Source organism: Rhinatrema bivittatum, chromosome 3, assembly GCF_901001135.1.
Source record: "Rhinatrema bivittatum chromosome 3, aRhiBiv1.1, whole genome shotgun sequence".
NCBI lineage: Eukaryota > Metazoa > Chordata > Amphibia > Gymnophiona > Rhinatrematidae > Rhinatrema > Rhinatrema bivittatum.
Genome location: NC_042617.1, coordinates 276,800,111 through 276,824,079, shown reverse-complemented (window position 1 = coordinate 276,824,079; position 23,969 = coordinate 276,800,111).

The following is a 23,969-nucleotide window of genomic DNA, read 5'->3' as shown; positions in this document are numbered from 1 at the left end:
GTCCTGTGGGGGCAGGATTGGAGGGGAGCCGAGTAAGAATTGGGAGATTTTATTTTTAAAGTAATCTGCTAGTTTCTCACATTTCTCTATACTATTTTCTTCTTGGGAGGATGGACAGGGCGATTTTGTGAGATCTGCAACGAAGGAGAATAAAGCGTTAGGATTGAATTTGTAACTGTGGATCTTTGCTGCGTAGAAGTCACGTTTGGCGTGCAGAGTTGCTTGTCGGTATGTATGTAATGTATGTTTTGTAGGCCATTTTGTGTGTGGGTGTAGGTTGTTTGCGCCAGGTACGTTCCTTGGCTCTGAGGTCTTGCTTCAGTTTTTCTTAATTCATTGGTGTACCATGGCTTTCTCTCGGTACGTGTAGGGGTTATTGTTTTGTGGATGGTGGGGCAAAGGTCATTGCCTATGTTGGAGATGGACTTGTCCCAAGATAGTAGAGCGGTATCTGGGTTAGTTAGGTCGAGGTTTTCGGTTACTTTGTTGAAGGCTAGGGAGAGTTGCTCTGAAGGACATGGTTTACGGAATGATATCTTTTTATTATGTGAGCTTGAGATCGGTTGTTTTGGTATTGATGGTGAGATAGGCATTGATGAGAAAGTGGTCGGACCAGGGGATGGGGTGGAGATGGGTGCATGGGTGCTGTAATGCTTGTGTTAACAAAAAGGAGGTCAAGTGTGTGACCAGCTTTATGTGTGGGCTCTGAGATTAGTTGACTGAAGCCCAGAGCTTTAAGGGTGACGAGTAGAGTTTCGCAAGCAGGCGTAGTGGGATGGGTGTCTACGTGGAGATTGAAATCTCCGAGTATTACTGCGGGTGTATCTGGCTTTATGTTGTCGGTGATGTATTCAATGAGGGGGGATGGGTCCTGTTCAAGAATGCCGGGGGGGGGGGGCATAGACAAGGCAGACCTGCAGGGATTTGGATTTAAAAAGACCAATTTCAAGTCTTGGGGGGGGAGAGATGGTTTGTAGTTTGAGGTTAAGGTGTTTCTTGGTAGCTAGGAGTATACCTCCTCCTCTTTTTTTGGGCCTTGGGATAGATAAAATGTCGTATGTCTGCGTTGGGAGTTGATTGATGAAAACGTGGTCTGAGTTCTTTAGCCAGGATTCTGTGATGGCACAGATATCTGGGTTGGTGTCGGTGAGCAAATCTTGGAGTATGGGGGCTTTCTTTAGGATGGATTGTGCATTAAAAAGGGAAATGGTAAGCGTGGCCAGGCCAAGCAGTTGTGTGATGGGTGAAATCATGATGGGGACTAGGGATTTATGCTGGAAGGAGGGGTGGGGGTGTGCTGGGCGGAGGATCCGCCGGTGGGGGGGGTGTATGACAGATATGGTAGGGAAGCACATTTGGGGAGGCGAGGGATGGGTAATAGGGGGTGGGTGGATGTTGGTTGTCCGGTTAGGAGATAGAGTAGGATGTGCAGTGAAGGTAGTACAATATGGATTATTTTGCTGGATATACAATGCAGATTAGACAGAGCATATTTGTACAGATTATACAGAGCCGGTTTCACAGTATCGAGCTGGGAGCGATGCAGGTTAAACAGAGCAAATTTAAAACTGATTATACTGGGAGCAATGCAGGTTATGCAGGTTAACAGTGCAGGTTAAAACAGAGCAGGTTAAACTGGGAGCAATGCAGATTAACCAAAGCAGGTTTAGGGGGAATGTGCAGAGCAGGATTCAGAGAGTTGAACTGGGAACAATAGAGCTGTTGGGCTAGGAACAATAATGCAGGGTCATGAATATAGTGCAATACAAAGAACAGCTCCAGCAAACTTAACTGAGAGGATAGAGTACATTGAAGTAAGGGTACTTTGAAGTAAGGGTACTTATAGGCTCTTCGTAGATAGAGCCCTGTGAGGAAAGTATCCTTGTTCTCTTTTGTGATTTTTATTTTGTATGTTGCTAGTGTAACCATATCTTGTGTATGCTTCCTGGGTGTAAGTGTGCACACTTATCTTTGGACCTTTGTTCGGATCGAGGATCAGGTGCGGTATACTCTGCAGTAGTGGGCATCTCTAGTTGGTGGGTCCAATGGCAGTGGAGGTTGGTTCTTCCTTTCCAGATTACCTACTCCCTGACTGTGCAAAATTCAACAGAGCCTAACTCTGGGTACCGAGAATCTTCTGCCAGCTATGTGCTCGCTTGTGAGGTGTCTGTTGGCTAACTGAACTGATTTGTTACCTAGGAAAAATAAAAGGATAAGCACAAATTCCTTATCTTAAATGTTCTTGAGGGGAACAGCACGCATTCATTTATTACAAACGTCTAGCCTTTCCTCTAGTACAAACAGGTAAAGTAACACCAGGTTCCTGTCCAAATCTTTATTATTAACTATCCTGCCTCCCTTACCTTGGCACAGGGAACAAGGAGTAAATTCCAAGCAAAAGCCTACTGTGTTTCTTTCAATTTCCTCACAAAACTCTTTATCCCCAGAGAGTAGATCTTTGCTCTCATGACATCACAAAAATAGTGGCATTTTAAAAGTTCTCAGAGACTTTATTCCTGCACTCATCAGCCTTCCCCATTCCATGATACAGGTGCCAGCCACTTTTAGTTAATCTTTACCATTTTTCAAAGTAGCTATGCTGTCCCAAAAATCCTTAGGCTGGCCATTTCACTCTCATAAGCCATGAGGCTATTCCTAATGCTAGTGTGTTTGCCAGGATAACCTTCCCCTCCATTCAGAATGCTGAGGAGACAGAACAATGAGCTGCAGGTAAAACCTTGCATGGATTCCTGCACAAACTGGAGCTATTTGCACAGGTGCTTTCCCTGGCCACAAAAAAATGTGTCCTTGGCCCATTCACTTAATTTTAAGTAAGGTCCCCAGGGGTAGCTTTGCTGCTTGCCTCTGGGTTTTCTCATGAACTTCCAATAGTGCAGCAGGGGCTTTTCCATGTCCCTTTGGTGCTTGCTATGTCCTCCTTTGGTGCCTTGGTGTATGCTGATACTCCCGGAGGTGTATGATTGCAGCAGGGTCTTGCTGAGAGGCCCCTGCTGCTTCTTTTGATCCACTCACTGTGCTTTTATTTTCTTTTTCATTTCATTTACTTCTATTTTCTTTATCTCCTTTTTTTTATTGTGCCTTCCCCTGCAGCGCAGCTGCTGTGACCTGGCCCCTTTAAGGCTGCATCTTGTTTCTTCAAGGTAGGAGCTTGCTTAAAGCTCCCCGCCACTTCCTTTATGCTGTGAGCAGCAGCAGAAGCCTTACTTCTCTGCTGCTGCTGCTGCTGCTGCTGCTGCTGCTGGGAAGAGTCATGGCAGCACCAACGCTCATTCCCGGGATACAGGAAATGGCTCTCCTACAGTGTCCCTGGCCCTCCCGATGTGCCATGGGAAGCAGGGAAAATCCCTCCCATGGTTAATGGGTCTCTTGCTTTCCTCTGCTGCATCCAGCCATGGGCCATGACAGCTCCTTCTCTGCCAGCCCATGCCAGGGGGGAGTACCTTCCGGGGCATGGGTGCCCCTTTCCTTAGCAGATAAAACTTTTATTTTTTTTCCTTCCACATGAGGCTTTTGAGCAATCTGCACATTATTTATTTTTTCAACATGTATTTAAAAATGTAAATAAGATTACATAATATAATATAAAGTATGAAGCTCAAGCTGGCTCTGAGTAGATATATGGAGCAGTCTCTTATTGGGGGGGTAGGAAGGGAGCAATTTTGGCAGTAAAATTAAAGAAGCCATGGTTCAATCTCAGAGGATCCTTAGGGAAAGTGAGGGGTTTTGGTATTTCAGTGAGAAAGTAGGCAGACTAAAGATAGCTGTTGGACTCTCTTTTGACATTTTCAAAGTTTTTGTGTTTTTATAAGATATCTGGCAAAAATATAAAAGCAACACTATTATAGTATTTCAGTTTTCCTCCACTATTCAGCAGTAATTATGTAAGGCATATGCTTGAGCAGTCACAAACCTGGAAGTGCCATAAAGATTTCAGAATAACGCAAATCAAAATTATCTGGGGCGCCCCGGATTATTTCCTGGTGAAAGAGATGGCTATAAGATGCAATCTTCATTTTATAGTTCAGCCTGCTAGATTTCTGTTGGAATCTGGGAGCTGCTCCCACAGCTTGCGTGCTGAAGTCTGAGGCTTTTTAGCAATCTGCACTGTTTACAGTGTGTTGTCGTAAGTGTAAATTTATATCTCAGAGTGAGTTAAAAGAAAAAGCCAGGAAGGTTACAAAATATACTCTTTTAACGTTTCAAAGTCAAAGCCACAGAAGATGAGTTGCAGATGGCATTTTAAAAGAGAAAAAGACGTAGTAAAGCATATGGCAAGAGTATATTTTCCATATCATTGGGGGAGAGAAAGCAAATGTCCTACTACCTGCACTGATAACGTTGTGGACTAGATAAAGAGGAGATAATGGGGGGGGCAGAGACTTTGTTTCCCCCATACTTCCCATTACATCTGTGCACATCATTTTAACCCACTCCCTGTTATAACCCATTGAATAGGATAAAACCACCCACGAACTTAACACAACTAGTATATTATGGTTTCAAAACTGAAGTGCATAAACAGAGGTGGGTGTCAGAACTTCCACAAGGTCTCTCTAAATTTGAGTCTGCCTTTAACTTGTGTTATTAGTCCTTCATATTCATCATGAACATTCTAATAAGCATACAACAAATAATAAGATTAGGATACTATCCAGCACACACATTTTTCTTAAACAGACAAGTTAGAACAACCTCCAATTCTAGAGCAGATAGCGCCACGGAAGCACATAAAAAGCAGGCCTGGGTGTTATGTAACAGCAAACCTGCACAAGACAGAATTGAAACTGAAGTGAAACAAGAGACAGGGAAAGATAGCTTAGCCCCAATCCAAACTGTTGCCAAGTCAGGTCTAGACATGCAGGGATGTATTTGATGTATTTATTTTTTTTGCGCAGGGCTGGTGCTAGAGTTTCCTATAGCTGCAGGCTGTTAGTGATTGTTGTTGCCTCCACCAAATTCATACAGCCGTGACAGGCTGGCGGTGGCTGCCCGCTTCATGCTCAGACTTGGTATAATCTAACTAGGCTCAGACCAGGCTCCATAAAATATAAACATCTCAAAGATGTTAGGCTTTGGATCTGCTTCCCTTTCATTATGTTGGTTGTGAATCTTGCCTTTGCCTTGCTAGCCATATATGGTACCTCTTGGTCCTACTCTAAATAAGGGATAACTCTCTTAAAATCTAGAAACAATTTACCAAAACTAAGGGCAGTCTTTGCAACTTGGAGAAAGGCGACTTCAAACCATAGAGGTGATCTACTAAAGGATATTAGAGCTAACACCTGTGTTTTAATGTGAGTTAACATGGATGAATGCATATTAATATGGGTGTTACATAACGCACATGTATAATGCATGTTATTTGCGTGTGAGCTACCATTACCACATGTTAACACTAACATGCATGCAAATAACCCCCCTCACCCCACTCCCCCACACAAAATATTAAATTAAGCAAATGGCGTCAACTAAGAGGCTCAACATGACTTACTACCACTGGAAAGGTTAACTCGATGTTCTGCACTTGCAGGTCAGAATGTCAAGTGGTGCAATTTTGTATTTGGTACCGTAACTGGCAGAAGGAAATTCAGCTCTCTCCTGCTAATAAAGGAGGATATTTTTGTTTGTGAGTGGTAGTCTGGAGATGAGTAGGTTATAGCAGTGCTTCTCAACCCATTCTTGGGGCACACCTAGCCAATAAGGTTGTCAGGATATCCAAAGTGAATATACATGAGATAGATTTGTATACTCTAAAAGCAGTCTGTGCAAATATATCTCATGCATATTCATTGTGGACATTTTGAAAACCTGACTCTCTGGGTGTGCCCCGAGGACTGGGTTGAGAAGCACTGCATTATAAGAAGGGGTCTGGGGGTAGAGGTGGAGGTTTTTTAGACTTGGAGACCCACTGTTGTCTTTGGGAGGAGTACTGGAGATGTAAGGGAGGGCCCAGAAACCCATTATTGTCCTTAGGGGAGTTGTAGGCCCACAGAAGCCTGACACTGTTTTAAAAGATAAGAGTTGGGACTTGAGGCTCGTATTTGAGTTAGAGAAGGGGATATAGCCCATGCTAATTGCCCTTTTCAGTTTTGGCTAATTAATGTGGGAAAATCTAAACTGCTGAATGGTGCAGCATTAGCATGGCTGCAATCTGGCAAGTTTTAACTGGTTAGTATATAGGCCTCCTTAAAACTGGTCAATATAGGAAAAATGTTGGCACTAAGTATAACTGTCAATTTTTTTTAATCCTCTTCATTCTTTTGAACTATTTCATTTCAGAATTTGAGATACAACAGCAGGGATTGAGGATGTGTAAGATGAATTATGGACGGAAATCAAGAGCACATGAAAGGACATATACATCATAGGGGAGCATGTGCTAGTGACTGGGAGAATGTGAGTGCTGGAGCTGGCTACTGCGTGTATGTGAGCAGTAGTCTGGTTATGGCATAGAAATGTATGTATTTGATTCCACTGGAAAAGATAACCATCAATAGTACTTGCACTGCTATAATACTGATAAACACTGATATTTTGTACCCAAAGAATATCTAATTAGGTGCAAAATAAAAACCTAAACTATAACAGCTAAAACAGAAGTCCTCAATATAGGGCAAGATTTGGGCTAAAAAAATTACAAAAAGGGGCACAAAATATTTTGCACAATTTTGAAGCAGCAGAAGAATAGATGCCAGATGTCTTTGAACGTATTTATTGTAGTGGAGACGTGTTTTTATAAAAAGCCCGACTCAGCCGAGTTTCACCACACATCTAGTGGCTGCCTCAGGGGCTCTGATTAATGAGTTTGGACCTAGTATGGTCTTAAACCAATCTTACTTGTAATACCTAAATTCTCGATAAAACATACGCAATCATAGCATATCGTTTAAACTGCAGTCGGATGTGCTCTCTCCATTTCTTTTTAAGAATGTTTTATCGAGAATTTAGGTATTACAAGTAAGATTGGTTTAAGACCATACTAGGTCCAAACTCATTAATCAGAGCCCCTGAGGCAGCCACTAGATGTGGGGCGAAACTCGGCTGAGTCGGGCTTTTTATAAAAACACATCTCCACTACATTAAAAACGTTCAAAGACATCTGGCATCGATTCTTCTGTTGTTTCCTCCACGGCTATCATAGATTGCCTTCCTCTTTGCTTCTTGGGTCCAATTTTGAAGCAGTACATCTTTTGTTCAAAGATTTTATTTCCTGTGAGTGAAAAAAAAATTCCAAGGAGTAAAACAGCTCAAAATGGAATTGGAGTTATTGCTTGAGTCTTACATTTATCAGTTTTGGGGTAAACGTCCCCTACTGCTTTTTGCAGGAATTTTTGCATAATTATTTATGTTGATTTTTTTGCTTTTTTTCTGGAAGTTTCAGGAAATGATATCTTTAGGCAAAATATGTCATGTTTCTTTACTGTGCAAACAAATCAACATGTGGGCTTTTGTTGCAGAAAGATTTGGCCTTTACCATATTAATAAATCCACTGGTTTTGGCTGAGAATACTAGTAAAGATGTAAACAAGACATTTAGGGGAAAAAAATGCAGTGATGGGACATGAATGCAGTGCACAGATGCTATTTAAATGTGTCAAATGATTTTTGCTTTCAACTAGGGCAGTTTTCTTCCAAAGACATTGAATTGTTTCTCTTTTAGTCTCCAGGCAGTGAGTGAAAAAAAAAATATCTTGAATCCCACTGGAAGAAATGACACTTTCTCACCTTCTAACATTGCTAAAATTCTTCAGGCTAGATTGTGATGAGACCTGACAGCTGTACCTGACATGGTACATACTACGATTATAATTGTAGCATTAAATATATTATTTGATAATTATTTAAAATTAAAGAACAGGAAAAAGAAAAACACTAACGCATTGTCTTTAAAAATGCAAATGGGTGGGGTTCCAATCTTCTTGAAATTAATTTCACTTTTTGTGTGTGTGTGTGTGTGTGTGTGTGTATGTTGCTTTCCTGTGGAAGCATCCTGCACCCTCCAGTGCAGAGTCAGTGTGATCCAATTCACCCTTCCTGACACACAGAGTTTAAAATAACAGCTCTCCGAGTTGGACATCCTCGCCACTTCCCTCCATTGAACACAATCTGGTGTGTTCTGATCATATTTCAAAGGCTCAAGAGCAAGAGCTACACAGCACGGATCCTCCCCCTTGCTGGTATAGTACAGATGAGGCAGTTCAAAAAAATACAGGCCACCATTTTTGTAGGGTAGTTCGCTACAGAACAGCACAGATGATGGGACTGAATTTAGGGCATATCTTGTAAAGCCGTGCAGTGCTATTTTGTATGTTGTATAGGGCTTAGGGGATATTGTAGGACTCCCACTTCATGTCAATTTTCAAGCCATTCCAGCTTTTACTAAGTGCTTCATTAGCTATACCTGAACAGGTAAAAAGCCCTAAATTGTATACATCTAGATAAAGCAAAATACTGCCAGGCCCAGTTGAACTTAAAATAAAAGCTAAAATGGCTTATCTTATTACCATGCAAAAGGAATCTGAAAATATTTCCTGATAGAGCTATATACCCTTGGAGGTAAAACCTACACCATCCCTAGTGCTACCCCCACCTTCTGCTGAATCAGCAGAGATGCTGCAGGCTATTGGGAAAAAACTCTGAGCTTCTAGCTTGTGCTACCTTTAAATAATGAAGGTAAATAAAATTTTAATGCTATTTTGCCATCTATAGTACTATATATCTCTTGGGGAAGCACTGCAGCGCTGGTTAATTCACATGTTACTTAATACCCATGTATAATGAGGTGACTTTTGAGTCAGTTATTATATTTTTAGATGTGGTTTTAATGTTTTCTAAAAGTGTGTTGTCTTTTAAAGACAAATTGGATAGCACTAACAAGTTCTGAGGTATAAGATCAAGCAAGGGTGGTGCACAGGAACAGTGGATAGACTTTTATGTTTAGAAAGAAATGATGACATATGTCAGTAAAATAAGCTTATTGAAAATTGTTACTTGAATGCCATGGTAATAATTTAAACAATGAATGTCAGAGGCAGAAAGGCAGTGCAACAAAGTGGGGACTAAGTATCTATCCTAGTGCGATCATGACCCCATCCACTTGTACATGCATCTATAACAAAATCAAGGGCAAAGAGGACTTAACAAACAAACAAACAAACAAAAAAAATACATATCAAGCATCCATTTACCTTTAGACTGGCATCCCCAAAACAGGAACTAAATTGATTTTGATTCCAAAAAAAGAAAAACAAACAAACCATGAATTGTGAATGAGAACAGAGCTTTGTAGAAAGGGAATTACGACTATATGTATCACGTGATCTGGAGGATCTATATCCTTGAAAACAAAAGACATTAAGACTTTCATATAGAACTTTTGTCCAATATCCTGCTCCATTAAGAACAGGAAAGTATGAATTTTGGAAAACATGCAGATAAAGCATTCAGGGTATCAGTAGTATACAGATGATACTGTTTTAAAAGACTCATATACGTCCTAAATCACCAATTTTGTGTTATTCATCTGATAGGTGAAATCTTAGAAAAGACAACAAAATTCAAGCATTTATTCCATGCTCCTCTTTCTCTATTCACAACCTTTTATGCCTTTAACTTAATGGGGCAAACCTTCAGTGTCTAAGAAGTGCAGGAAAACCATAAAACTGATTTGGGCCAGCCCAGAGGCTCAGCAGCAGTACTATATTCATTGCCACGCAATGATTCCTGGATTGGCCGTGTATGCTGCAGAGGGGTAGCATTCACAATCCCAGAAATTAGAGTGCATGCATACTGAGTTTCAGACTTGGCTCCTGGCCAAGAACAGTCATTGAAAAGGAAATATACTGGCACCACTGGCCCAGCAAAGGCCTGTGTGAACTGAAAATCATAGGAGAAGGAAGATAATGCTGGATCAAAAATGCAATTAAAAAATGATCTGGCTTCCAGTATTCATCAGTGGGCAGTCACCCAACCACAAACCTTTTAAGATGCTATGGTAGAAATTCAGTGGGCAAAAAAAAAAAATACCATAAAAAAGATTTGCCCACAGGTTTTCACCAATAAATAACCAAACAGCCACCAATCTTTAATTCTCATTCTTCATTCAATTTTTAAATTCGGCAGGGATTTAAAAATATATATTCATACAGGCAAATTTTTAATCTGTCGTGCATGTAAAATCCTGGGGTTACGCGCGTGGCCGGGCCTTGCACACGCCACACGCATTTTAGAAGGGGCTTGGCCACACGCATAACTCTCTTTATGGGCAGAAGTGCCGGGCCGAAGGAAAGGGGCGGTCCAAAGGGTGGGGCTTGTGGCGCCAGTACAGCAGCCATTTGCCGCTGTGCCGGGGAAGCGCGTAACTTGCTACTGCTCCTGTTGAGGAGCAAAAGGTAAAAAAAAAAAAAGGGGTAGCTAGGACAGGGATAGGGGGCGGGGAGGAGAGGAGAGGGGAGGGAAAGGGAGGTTAGGGTAGGGGGTAGGAGCTGGGGAAGGCCGCGATACGTCACTGCGCACATTTGCAAAACTTTACCCACCTATGTGCCCGTGGATTACAAAATCTGGCGCACATGTGTGCGTGGCCCAATGATTTTATAACACGAAGGAACTCTGCTTAGTAGGGATGTGAATCGTGTCCTCGATCGTCTTAACGATCGATTTCGGCTGGGAGGGGGGAGGGAATCGTATTGTTGCCGTTTGGGGGGGTAAAATACGTGAAAATCGTGAAAAATCGTTAAAAAAAAAAATCGAAAAATCGAAAAACCGGCACATTAAAAACCCCCTAAAACCCACCCCCAACCCTTTAAATTAATCCCCCACCCCCAAATAACTTAAATAACCTGCGGGTCCAGCGGCGGTCCGGAACGGCAGCGGTCCGGAACGGGCTCCTGCTCCTGCATCTTGTCGTCTTCGGCCGGCGCCATTTTCCAAAATGGCGCCGAAAAATGGCGGCGGCCATAGACGAAAAAGATTGGACGGCAGGAGGTCTTCCGGACCCCGCTGACTTTTGGCAAGTCTCGTGGGGGTCAGGAGGCCCCCCACAAGCTGGCCAAAAGTTCCTGGAGGTCCAGCGGGGGTCAGGGAGCGATTTCCCGCCGCGAATCGTTTTCGTACGGAAAATGGCGCCGGCAGGAGATCGACTGCAGGAGGTCGTTCAGCGAGGCGCCGGAACCCTCGCTGAACGACCTCCTGCAGTCGATCTCCTGCCGGCGCCATTTTCCGTACGGAAATGGCGCCGGCCATACGCGTATGGCCGCGCCATTTTCCGTACGAAAACGATTCGCGGCGGGAAATCGCTCCCTGACCCCCGCTGGACCTCCAGGAACTTTTGGCCAGCTTGTGGGGGCCTCCTGACCCCCACGAGACTTGCCAAAAGTCCAGCGGGGGTCCGGAAGGACCTCCTGCCGTCCAATCTTTTTCGTCTATGGCCGCCGCCATTTTTCGGCGCCATTTTGGAAAATGGCGCCGGCCGAAGACGACAAGATGCAGGAGCAGGAGCCCGTTCCGGACCGCTGCCGTTCCGGACCGCCGCTGGACCCGCAGGTTATTTAAGTTATTTGGGGGGGGTTCGGGAGGGTGGGGGATTTAATTTAAAGGGTCGGGGGTGGGTTTTAGGGGGTTTTAGTGTGCCGGCTCACGATTCTAACGATTTATAACGATAAATCGTTAGAATCTGTATTGTATTGTGTTCCATAACGGTTTAAGACGATATTAAAATTATCGGACGATAATTTTAATCGTCCTAAAACGATTCACATCCCTACTGCTTAGCCACATACGGGTGGCCCCACAGGGAACAGTGCTGGTTCTGACCCTAACCAGCAATGTCCCTCCTCATATGGCAACCCAGGGAACTACCCTGCTCACTCTATCCTAAAGCCATGGACACATTATTAGAGACAATATAATAGATCAGCACTGCTACAAAAATAAAAGATATCTTGGCAGTAGAAAAAGTTATTAAATAACAATCTCTCAAGACCAAAATGTTTAAGTTCCATTTTGCCAATATTTGTACAACAAAATATTATAATCAAACATCTCATACCTATTTGATCAGCTGGTGCATATTTAAAAAATGAGTATGCATGAAAAAGAAACAAAATGTAAAAAAATAATGAAACGGGCAAAAAACAAAACAAAGCAAAAAAAATGAAAATATTTTGGCGGCACATCCCTACTAGCTAGCAGTTTTACTTTATTATCTCTATCTCCCTTATTTATTTATTTATTATTTATTTATTAACTTTTATTTACCGACATCGTGAACATCATCTGCCGGTTTACATAGAACTCAATTGGGAAATACAGTATAACAATATAACAATATAACAGTATGACATTGAAACAATAGGATTTACTAAAACGAGAAAAACAAACAGAAAACCAAAAGCAAAATACAACAAAATAATAATGTTAAAGGAAAACGAGGGAGTGTAGGTTTGTAAGAAGGGTAGGCCGGGGGTAGGGGGGGGGAGAGGGTAAGGGGTTAAGGTAGGAAGGGTGGGAAAAGGGGGATAAGTAAGGGAAAAGAAAGGTATAGATTGAGGAAAAACGGGGAGAGAAAGTGGGAAAAGGAAAGGAGGGGGAGAAAAGGCTTGTTTGAAGAAGTGAGGGGAGAGAAAGGCAGAAAAGAGGATACCATGTACATGGCTAAATACATGGACTCGCTTAACTAGGTAGGATTGTGGAGAGTTGAAGTAGGTGGTATTCAAAACCCTTGACTTTTTAATATTCAGTTCTTAGTGAGGACTATTTGAACTATAGGCATCCTTTAGGAAATACAGGGGCAAGTGCAATGCCTCAATAATAATAATAATAGCTTCTCCTCTGATCCTTGGCAGAGAACATCAGTGCTGAACATGCTGCATGAGAACTTCAGAGTCTACCCAGTGCTTTCTTACAAGGGCTTGCCATGTTCTGTTAACTCACATTCCCTCAAGCAACCAAACACCTATCAGAAGAAACTCGATGTCATGGATATGTCTATACAAACACACTCTGCCTTCCAGCAATACACATTACTCATCATGAACAAGTCACTCCCAGACAAGGAGTGGTGGGAAGACATGTGCTGTTGAATTACAATGTCACAGACATCCCTTCAGCAATTTTAATTAGTTCCCTGACATAAGGATCCTCTGCAGCAAAACTACTGTATTAGGCTTCATTTTCCCTAGATATGAAGACAGACTGGCCTATCTCCCTAGGGACCATGAATTCCTGACTGGGAGGATCTACAGAATATGATCATGCTTGGTAATGTAGCACTATTGATAGATGAAATGAACCAAAGTGCATAGTGTGGTTTCTATTCAAACAGCCAAAACTACTAGAACCAATGTTCCCCCTCCCCCCCACCACCACTCTGTTTACTTTATCTAATTCAATAAAATTACTTGTTTACATATAATGATTAATTCTGAGACACAGAGAAAGATGTATTCACGCTTCCTAGTAATGTGGGATAGCACTTCTTCCAGCCAGGATACTTGGTCTCTAACCTATGGGGCAGATTTTATAAATCAGCGCACACGTGTACTTCTGTTCGCGCACCAGGTGCGAACAAGAGTACGCAGGATTTCAATAGATATGCGCGTAGCCGCGCATATCCATTAAAATACGGGGTTGGCGCGCCCAAGGCTGCCCAAAATCGGCAGCCTGCACGCGCCGAGCCGCGCACCCTGCCTCCATTCCCTCCTCCGAGGCCGCTCTGAAATCGGAGCGGCCTCGGAGGGAAATTTCCTTCGCCCTCCCCTCACCTTCCCCTCCTTCCCCTACCCCCGGCCCTATCTAAACCTCCCCCCTACCTCTATCCCGAAAGTTACGCCTGCTGGAAGCAGGCTAACTATACACGTGCCAGGCCGGCTGCCTCGCTCCATGTTCCAGTCCGGGGCTGGTCCGGGGGCCGCTGTCACGCCCCCAGGCCGGAACCACGCCCCCGACCGCCCCAAAATGCCACGTCACTCCTGACACGTCCCCGAAACGCCATGTCACTCCCGGCTCGCCCCGACACGCCCCCGACACGCCTCTCCATGCAAGCCCCGGGACTTACACGCGTCCCGAGCTTGCGCGCGCCACCAAGCCTATGCAAAATAGGCTCGGCGCGTGCAGGGGGGGTTTGGGGTAGGTTTTCGAGGGGTACGCGCATACCCTTTGAAAATCTACTCCTGTTTGCATTAGCCCATCAAGGCAATTTAAGGTTAAAGCAGAAAAGAAGAACGTAGAAACTGAAATACCTTAGGCCTGGATTTTCTAAAACTGCAGGCCTTAGTGAATCGCACAGTTCCAGGAGGCGGGGGGGGGGGGCGAAGCGTGGGGCGGGCCTGTGAAAACCGGCAGCGATTGTACCACCACGGTGCGATCGCTGCCGGCTTTCGCAAACCATAGCGCCACCGTGAAAGGTGGTGCTATTGGGCGCATTACTGGTGGCGATAAGGGGCCTTACCGTTTCGCCGTCAGCGATGTCTTCACCACGTCCGCCCCGACTCCTCCCCTTCCGGTGCCGACTCCGCCCTAATCTAGCTATCGCGTGCTGAAGCTATAGAAATGACCCCCTTTTCTATTAGCGTGAATAAATAATGGACTGATCCAAGACAATGGTTCCATAACATATTATGAAATGGTAGCCCTGTTCCACCAGCTACTAGAACCATGGGCACATTTGGGATCAGTGGGGTTAAGTAGATACCAATGCGCCCGGATTCTTTCCTGACATAACAGTCAGGGAAGTTACAGTCTTTCCAGGCCCTTAGGCTGTTTGGAGGTCTTCTGACACCTTCTGGTGTGAATAACATACTGCCACGCATTCTGGTGGGGTTAAAATATAAATCCTTTATTGGAAAACTAAAACAAATGAATAAATGCAGAGCAGTGCACCCCGAAAAACTGTGAATCATTACAGAGAAACAAAAGCTGGTATACAGTCCAAAAGCTACAGTCACTGCAAATCTCACATACTGAGGGCTGAATTTTCCAAAGGACTTACAGGGGTAAAACTTTTGAAAATTGCTACTTTTAAATGCATAACTCCTTTGAAAATGCTCTCCTAAGGGTTTTTCTTCCTCCATATCCACTAGCTCTGAGGTACTTTTCGGAGAATGGGTCCCTCCCTGGGCTCTCCCCTTTTTGTTGTACAGAACACTGTGGTCCAGAAACATGAACTGAAACACTCTGCAAAACCAATGAGCTTCTGTTGACTCCTTTCAAGCAGCAGCTGTGAAAGTAGATCTCCAGCTTGGTAAGCCTTATTCTGTCTTCAATCAGAAATTCATTCTATAAACCTCAAGGCAAATTTTCAGTAAAATGAAATGCATTAATTCCCCTTTTACTATTCTTTAACTCTTTTGGTTTTCTTAATCTTAGGATCCTCCATGGACCCCGAAGAAAATCTGCCTCCCTCCTAGAATGCCTGAAGGCTCCAATCTTGAGCCCCAGCAACCTTACCAAGATCTGAGACTGAATGAAAGAAAACACAAGCCAAAGTGGGCTTATCAGGTTTGTTAAACACACCACCTTAGAAGATAATTCCTACTGGGCAGTATAAGAAAATATTACGCACTCCTTTTCTTGTTGACCTCATACATCCAGCTTCTGTTGAAGACATGATGCATATAGGAGGGACACTTTGCTGATACCCTTACAGAAGCATGTAACACCACCTGTTCTCGGTTCCTGTTGACAAAAGCATAAGACATAAGAAAATGCCATACTGGGTCAGACCAAGGGTCCATCAAGCCCAGCATCCTGTTTCCAACATTGGCCAAACCAGGCCACAGAACCTGGCAATTACCCAAAAACTAAGTCTATTCCATGTAACCATTGCTAATGGCAGTGGCTATTCTCTAAGTGAACTTAATAGCAGGTAATGGACTTCTCCTCCAAGAACTTATCCAATCCTTTTTTAAACACAGCTATACTAACTACACTAACCACATCCTCTGTCAACAAATTCCAGAGTTTAATTGTGCATTGAGTAAAAAAGAACTTTCTCTGATTAGTTTAAAATGTGCCACATGCTAACTTCATGGAGTGCCCTCTAGTCTTTCTATTATCCGAAAGAGTAAATAACCGATTCACATCTGCCCGTTGTAGACCTCTCATGATTTTAAACATCTCTATCATATCCCCCCTCAGCCGTCTCTTCTCCAAGCTGAAAAGTCCTAACCTCTTTAGTCTTTCCTCATAGGGGAGCTGTTCCATTCCCCTTATCATTTGGTAGCCCTTCTCTGTACCTTCTCCATCGCAATTATATCTTTTTTGAGATGCGGTGACCAGAATTGTACATAGTATTCAAGGTGCAGTCTCACCATGGAGCATACAGAGGCATTATGACATTTTCTGTTTTATTCACCATTCCCTTTCTAATAATTCCCAACATTCTGTCTGCTTTTTTGACTGCCGCAGCACACTGAACTGACAATTTCAATGTGTTATCCACATTCCTGAAAACATGGAATAATACTAGGGATGTGAATCGTTTTAGGAGATTTAAATTTATCGTCCGATAATTTTAATATCGTCTTAAACCGTTATGGAACACAATACAATACAGATTCTAACGATTTATCGTTATAAATCGTTAGAATCGTGAGCCGGCACACTAAAACCCCCTAAAACCCACCCCCGACCCTTTAAATTAAATCCCCCACCCTCCCGAACCCCCCCCCAAATAACTTAAATAACCTGCGGGTCCAGCGGCGGTCCGGAACGGCAGCGGTCCGAACGGGCTCCTGTCTGAATCTTGTCGTCTTCAGCCGGCGCCATTTTCCAAAATGGCGCCGAAAAATGGCGGCGGCCATAGACGAAAAGATTGGACGGCAGGAGGTCCTTCCGGACCCCGCTGGACTTTTGGCAAGTCTCGTGGGGGTCAGGAGGCCCCCCACAAGCTGGCCAAAAGTTCCTGGAGGTCCAGCGGGGTCAGGGAGCGATTTCCCGCCGCGAATCGTTTTCGTACGGAAAATGGCGCCGGCAGGAGATCGACTGCAGGAGGTCGTTCAGCGAGGGTTCCGGCACCTCGCTGAACGACCTCCTGCAGTCGATCTCCTGCCGCCATTTTCCGTACGAAAACGATTCGCGGCGGGAAATCGCTCCCTGACCCCGCTGGACCTCCAGGAACTTTTGGCCAGCTTGTGGGGGGCCTCCTGACCCCCACGAGACTTGCCAAAAGTCCAGCGGGGGTCGGAAGGACCTCCTGCCGTCCAATCTTTTTCGTCTATGGCCGCCGCCATTTTTCGGCGCCATTTTGGAAATGGCGCCGGCTGAAGACGACAAGATTCAGAGCAGGAGCCCGTTCCGGACCGCTGCCGTTACGGACCGCCGCTGGACCCGCAGGTTTTTAAGTTATTGGGGGGGGTTCGGGAGGGTGGGGGATTTAATTTAAAGGGTCGGGGGTGGGTTTTAGGGGGTTTTAATGTGCCGGTTTTTCGATTTTTCGATTTTTCACGATTTTTAACGATTTTTCACGATATTTTACCCCCCCAAACAAACGGCAACAATACGATTCCCTCCCCCCCCAGCCGAAATCGATCGTTAAGACGATCGAGGACACGATTCACATCCCTAATAAATACAGAGAATTCCTAGTTGCATGGAAGTAAAAGAAAAGCCAGAGATCAACTAGAGACTATTGTATGGACCCAGAAATAAATTATGCCAACTAGATGTCTTTCTTTTGTCATATTGTATGTTTCCCTTAGCAATCTGTTTACAAGAATTCTAACTCTGCCAGTAAGTAAACTACTTTCAATTACCTCTAACTGAAGCTAATTCAGTTTCCACTGGACACCTCCTGATAATCTGTGTTGTGAGACTCTCTGCCCCACAACACCTTCATAACAAACATTCTTTCCATGCAGATCTACAGTCACATCTAAAGAAGGGACCGGTATGGTATTGATACTTCATGTTCTACATCATCATTTTGCTAGTCCTTTAAAATGTATCAAAGGTATCAAAACCTACTAAGACTTCCGTTTTCTCCAGAACGCCAACTAGCATTTTGTACATACAGTAATGCTGCTAGTGTATGTATAAAGCAGGATGTGAAGAGGAGATAAGCTAGGAGAGGAGGGTAATATGTAGTAGATGACAGTGATAGGCTGCTTATGTAGGACATAGGATTCACCTTTAATAAGGTGAATGCCGAGATTTCCTGTGGCAGTTGTAGTATTGCTTCTTTAAAAGTGGCTCCAGCCATAAGGCAAGTACTGGCAGTAAATGTTTTTTTTATGTGATATAGTAAAACAGCACAAGTTATTTAAGATTATTTTCCCATTGTTGCCATGAGAAAAAAAGAAAGAAGTGATACAATTGCTTCTATAGACTAAAATAGGAGCTAGACAACATCAGACTCAGATAAGAACAAATATTTTCAGGTTTGAGACTCCAAAGGGCAATTAAAATACATGGCTGTGTATAGGTGATTAATCCTAGACAAGTTCAAGAGTAATGGGGAATATCTATAATGGCTCTGCTTCCAGTGTGCCCCCCCAAATATTTTTTTATGAGCAGTGTCAAATATCTTTCAAACTACCATGAATATGTCCAAATTCTCCATTTTTACCAGTTTCAGCTCAGCAAAACCAGAATATCCTGCAATATTTATCCTTCACAGCTCAAAAACATAGGGGAAGATTCAAGTTCATACAGAATAGAGTCCTTAACATATTTAAAAAATTCCATTTGCAGAAGTTTGGCACAAATTAATAATGTTCTTTTAATGATTATATGAGTAAGCATGAGCCACTGCATTCAGCCAACAAGTAACCAAAGTCTGTAAGGTTAAGATCTATAGGCACATTCAGTATACATCATGTCCTGAACTGACTGGATGGATGAATGCTAAGACATCATTCTACATGCATTCTCCTGGCTAGTGTCTGTACACAGACTCATAAAAAAGTTAACATAAACATATTTCAGATAAATATGACCCTAGCCTACAAATCTTAGCATGGTATTGGGGAAACAATGACTTCTACTCTTAAAATAAGCAAAAGAACTGGCACCCTTTCAATTTTCAAGCAAGAAATTGAAATCTCACGCTCTCATATTCCAGTTCCCTAAAGGATGCTTGAAACAAACCAAAGATAGTAGTTATCTTCTGTTCAAGGATTCATCAATCATGTTGGAAACTTCTTGCAAATACCTCTCACTGCAACTGCAGTATTTGTAAGAGTGGTTTACTGGAAACATATGGAAGCAGCTGCTCAGATCATGAATTCATTATTGAAGAACAAAAAAAGAGAGGGAATGTTTTCTCTTTTTGCTCAGAAGGTTGCGCTGAATTGCTTCATAATGGAAAAATTGCAAGCTTTTGTTAGGAGATTTAATAATGCCTCAAGGGGTTAGGGGAGGGTAGCATTTACAGAGTTACAGGAGACTGAAACTAAGGACCTTGCCTTTCTCAGAATGACAGAAGCCCATAGCAGGCCAGCAGTACAGAGATCCTGCTCTCTCCATAGAGACAGACAATGAATGAGTAGGTCAATCCACAGAACAGAACATCCAAATAAAGACACATCGAAAGTCCTTGCTTTGGGGCTGCCAGTGCTGGCTTAACAAAACATTTAAACCATACACCCTCACAATCCTGACACATTCAGGCTTATCAGTGACCCCCATGTTTTAAAATTACAGCACATTACAAGCTCTCCTACTCCTAATACATGTTGCTTTTATTATCATTTCTAATTATCAAAAAATTCTTTCTTTAAGTTCCCGCATCTATATAACTCCATATTATACATTAGAAATATCATAAAGTCTGGAGGCTATTGGCTAATAGGGATGTGAATCATTTTTTGACGATTAAAAAAAATTGTCCGATATTTTTTAAATCGTCAAAAATCGGTACAGTGGGTGATACAATAGAAATTTTCATGATTTATCGTGAAAAATCGTTACTCCCGTTAGTGTCCACTAACGGGAGTTATTTGGAGGGAGGGCGGGAAAACCGGCACACCTAAACAACCCCTAAACCCACCCCGACCCTATAAAACTAATCCCTTACCTTCCCCCACCCCCCCCCGAACCCCCTCAAAACTTTTTACGAGTACCTGGTGGTCCAGTTGGGGTGCAGGGACTGATCTCCCGCTCTCGGGCCATCGGCGTCATTTTGGCTGCCACTCAAAAATGGCGCCGATGGCCCGATTAAAAAAACACCCACCCGACCCTTTAAAGATGACCCCTTAGCTTCTCCCACCCTCACGATTCCCCCCAAAACATTTTTAAATTACCTGGTGCTCTAGTGGTGGTCCCGAAGGCGATCTCCCGTTCTCGGGCCGTCGGCTGCCAATCATAAAGATGGCGCCGATGGCCCTTTGTCCTTACCATGTGACAGGGTATCCGTGCCATTGGCCGGCCCCTGTCACATGGTAGGAGCACTGGCTGGCCGGCGCCATCTTTAAAGATGGCTGCCACCATCGTAAGTTAAGGGGTCATCTTTAAAGGGTCGGGTGGGTTGTTTTTTTAATCGGGCCATCGGCGCCATTTTTGAGTGGCAGTCAAAATGGCGCCGATGGCCCGAGAGCGGGAGATAGGTCCCAGCGCCCCCACTGGACCACCAGGTACTCGTAAAAAGTTTAGGGGGATTCGGGGGGTGGGGGAAGGTAAGGGGTCAATTTTAAAGGGTCGGGCCTCACTAAAAAAAAATTAACAATGTGAATCGGAACTGATTCCGATTCACATCTCCAGCGATCAGATTGTTTTCTCCCTCTCCAGCCGAACCCGATCGTTAAGACGATTGGGCACACAATTCACATCTCTATTGGCTAACATGAATAAGGCAGAACCATGTTTCTGAATTGGGATAGAAATGTGAAAACTGAAGAAGCCAAATGAGTAGTTAACACATTAGGAAGCTTCTAGACAGAACAAGAAGACCCAGCCTGTGTTAGGCTGGGTAGATTGAAAGAAGGCCAGAAATCCACATAGGCATTGTTTCCTGAAGCAAGGGCAGTGCCTCCAAATGCTACAGGTGCTAGTGCTGAAATGGGATCCTTCTTGCCTCCTCACCCATATGACCTCCCTATTCCTTGACCCTTTAAACTATGCAGGCAAAGAACACTATGGTTCAAGAGATCTGAGGTCAGCGAATAAAGGTCTTCTATCAGTACCCACTATTAAATCGGCAAGGCTCAGCCATGTTAGAGATCGTGTTTTATCTATTGCGGGAACTAAAGTTTGGAATTCTTTACCAACCCACTTGAGAATGTCACCAGAAAAAAAGCAATTTAAAGCCGATCTAAAAACATGGCTATTTAAATGTGCATTTACAGAGTACAAATCGTCAGTATAGGCCATGATTATGTAGAAATGGGCTGTAAAACACCAGTCTATAACATGTGCTTATCTGCTAGGACTTTTGCTTTCATTTAATGTTTTATTTTGTGTTAGATTTAACTCTTATGTGATTTTATTTGATTTTATCTTTTCTTAACAGCTAATTTATTTATTTTCTTTCTTGTAGTTTGTTAGCTGTTACTATCATTTTTAAAAATTGTATTTACTGTTTGTGTTTTTTACCTTGTAAACCGTTGTGAAGGCCTGTCTGATGTAACGGTATATAAAAGTTAATAAACTAAACTAAACTAAAAGTCCAGCAAGTCCAACTTTCTTTTGATTGCCTTTCTCCACATGGTGATCTGGGGCTTAAAACTCACCCCCCCCCCCCCCCCCCCGCCACACACACACACACACACACAGTATATATATATATATATATATATATATATATATATATATATATCACTAGCCAACTCTCCAGAAATGAAAGAGAATGGAAAATAAAACAGAGGATGTCATAATGCCTCTGTGTCGCTCCATAGTGAGACTACACCTTGAATACTGTGTGCAGTTCTGGTCACTGCATCTCATAAAGGATATAGCTGCACTAGAGATAGTGCAGATAAGGGCGACCAAAATGATAATGGGCATGGAATGGCTGCCCTATGAGGAATGGCTAATGAAGTCAGGGCTGTTCTGTTCAGTTTGGAGAAGAGATGACTGAGGGGGGATTATGATACAAGTCTACAAAATCATGAAAGGACTTGAACAAGTTAATGTAAATAAGTTATTTACTCTCTCAGATAAAAGAAAGACCAGGGAGTACTCCATGAAGTTAGCAAGAAGCTTATTTAAAACAAATCGAAGACAATTCTTTTTCACTCAGTGAATAATTAAGCTCTGGAATTCACTGCCAGAGGATGGTAGTTACAGCAATTACGGTAACTAGGTTTAAAAAAGGTTTGGATAGCTCCTAGAGAATAAATCCATAAACTGCTATGACGGTAATTAATAAGAATAGTAGCTTATGATCTATCTAATGTTTGGATACTTACCAGGTACTTGTGACTTGGATTGGCCACTGTTGGAAACAGGATACTGGGTTTGATGGATCCTTGGTCTGACCAAGTATGGCATATCTTATGTAACAAAAAAAATCCCTGATCCCAAATATGGTAGCTGATTACAATGACATTCTATGAAGTAGTGTCAAAGCCAGAGATGTACCTACCAACTTACCTTTATTTGCTATTACTTCAACAATAAGGAACACTCATGCCTTGCTTTGGATATGCTAGCTCCTTTGACATACCAAGGTTCTTCTGTATTTTGCCTTTCCCCTATCTAAATACACTCTGCTGAGTTGTTTTCTTGTATTTTCTATTTGTTTAGCATGGCATAGCATCAGTCTTGGATTTATCATAGAGTTGCAAGAATCTGGAGGAAGCACTCAGAACAGAAGATATTCCAGGGATGAAAGAAAAGTAACAAAAGAAGAAAGGAAAAGTGAGTATAGAGGGTGGAAATGGCAGACCAAGGGATGGGTGAAAGAAAAGAAAGAAAAATAGACCTGTAAAGGATTGAGAGACAGTGAAAGTAAGGGGAGGGAAAGAGATAAATAGAGGGAGATTGAGGACTGCGAAGGACAATGGAGTAAGAACAGAAGTGAGAAGAGATAGATGGAGGAATAAAACTGAAGATGGGGAAGGCTGAGACAAGATGCAAGACAGTAAAATGTGGAGCAATAGCAAAGAGAGAGAAATAAAGAGATGGTGATTGGGAATGGAAAAGCTTGAGAAGGGATGAATGGAGGTGGTGGGAGAGCTTTAAAGGGGGTAACAGAGAAAAGGAATGTTTTGAGAATGAGAGAGGGTGAGCAAAGAGAAAGTCAACATAGGGATGATTTTTGGAGGAGGAAGGAAGAGCAACCAAGAAAAGAGGTGACAGATGAAGATGAAAGGTTGAGAGGGAAAAATAGGAATGTTGGTGAGGTGAAGGTTTGGGATAGGAGAATGAGAGAGAGAGGGAGAAATAAATCTAACTATGAGTAGATACAGAGGCAGAGAAGAGAGAAATGAAATAGAGAAACATGGAACATAAAAGCAGATATAGACCATACGGCTCATCCAGATTACCCAACCACATCTCCTGCTCAGCTTTATAGTCTCTGAGATGAAAGGAAAACATCAACGTCAAAGGCAGATGCAGAGGAGGCAAGAAAAGAAATGGAAAATAGAATGACCCTGAAAAAAAAAAAAAAGAGACCAAAACTGGAACCAATGTGATTAGAAAAATAAAACATCCAGACAAAACAGGAACAAAAACTTGTATTTTCAATTTAGTAATTGGAATATGACTGCTTTGGGAAATATAATGAAAAACAAAGATAATACATACTAAAAATTCAATAACAAGAATGTTTTTTACACAAAAATATATCTAACTTTAATTTAAAAATGCTTGTCATATAAAAAATGTGCAATATATAATATATAACTGCAATATAAAACACACAACAAGGACAACATTAGCTCTCAAACACTAAAATACAAAAGATATATCCCACACAAATATAAAAGACACACAAAAAAAAAAAACAATATAAAAGTTCAAAAGGTTCACAGAGGACTTCAAAAAACGCATTGACACATAACCTCAATGAG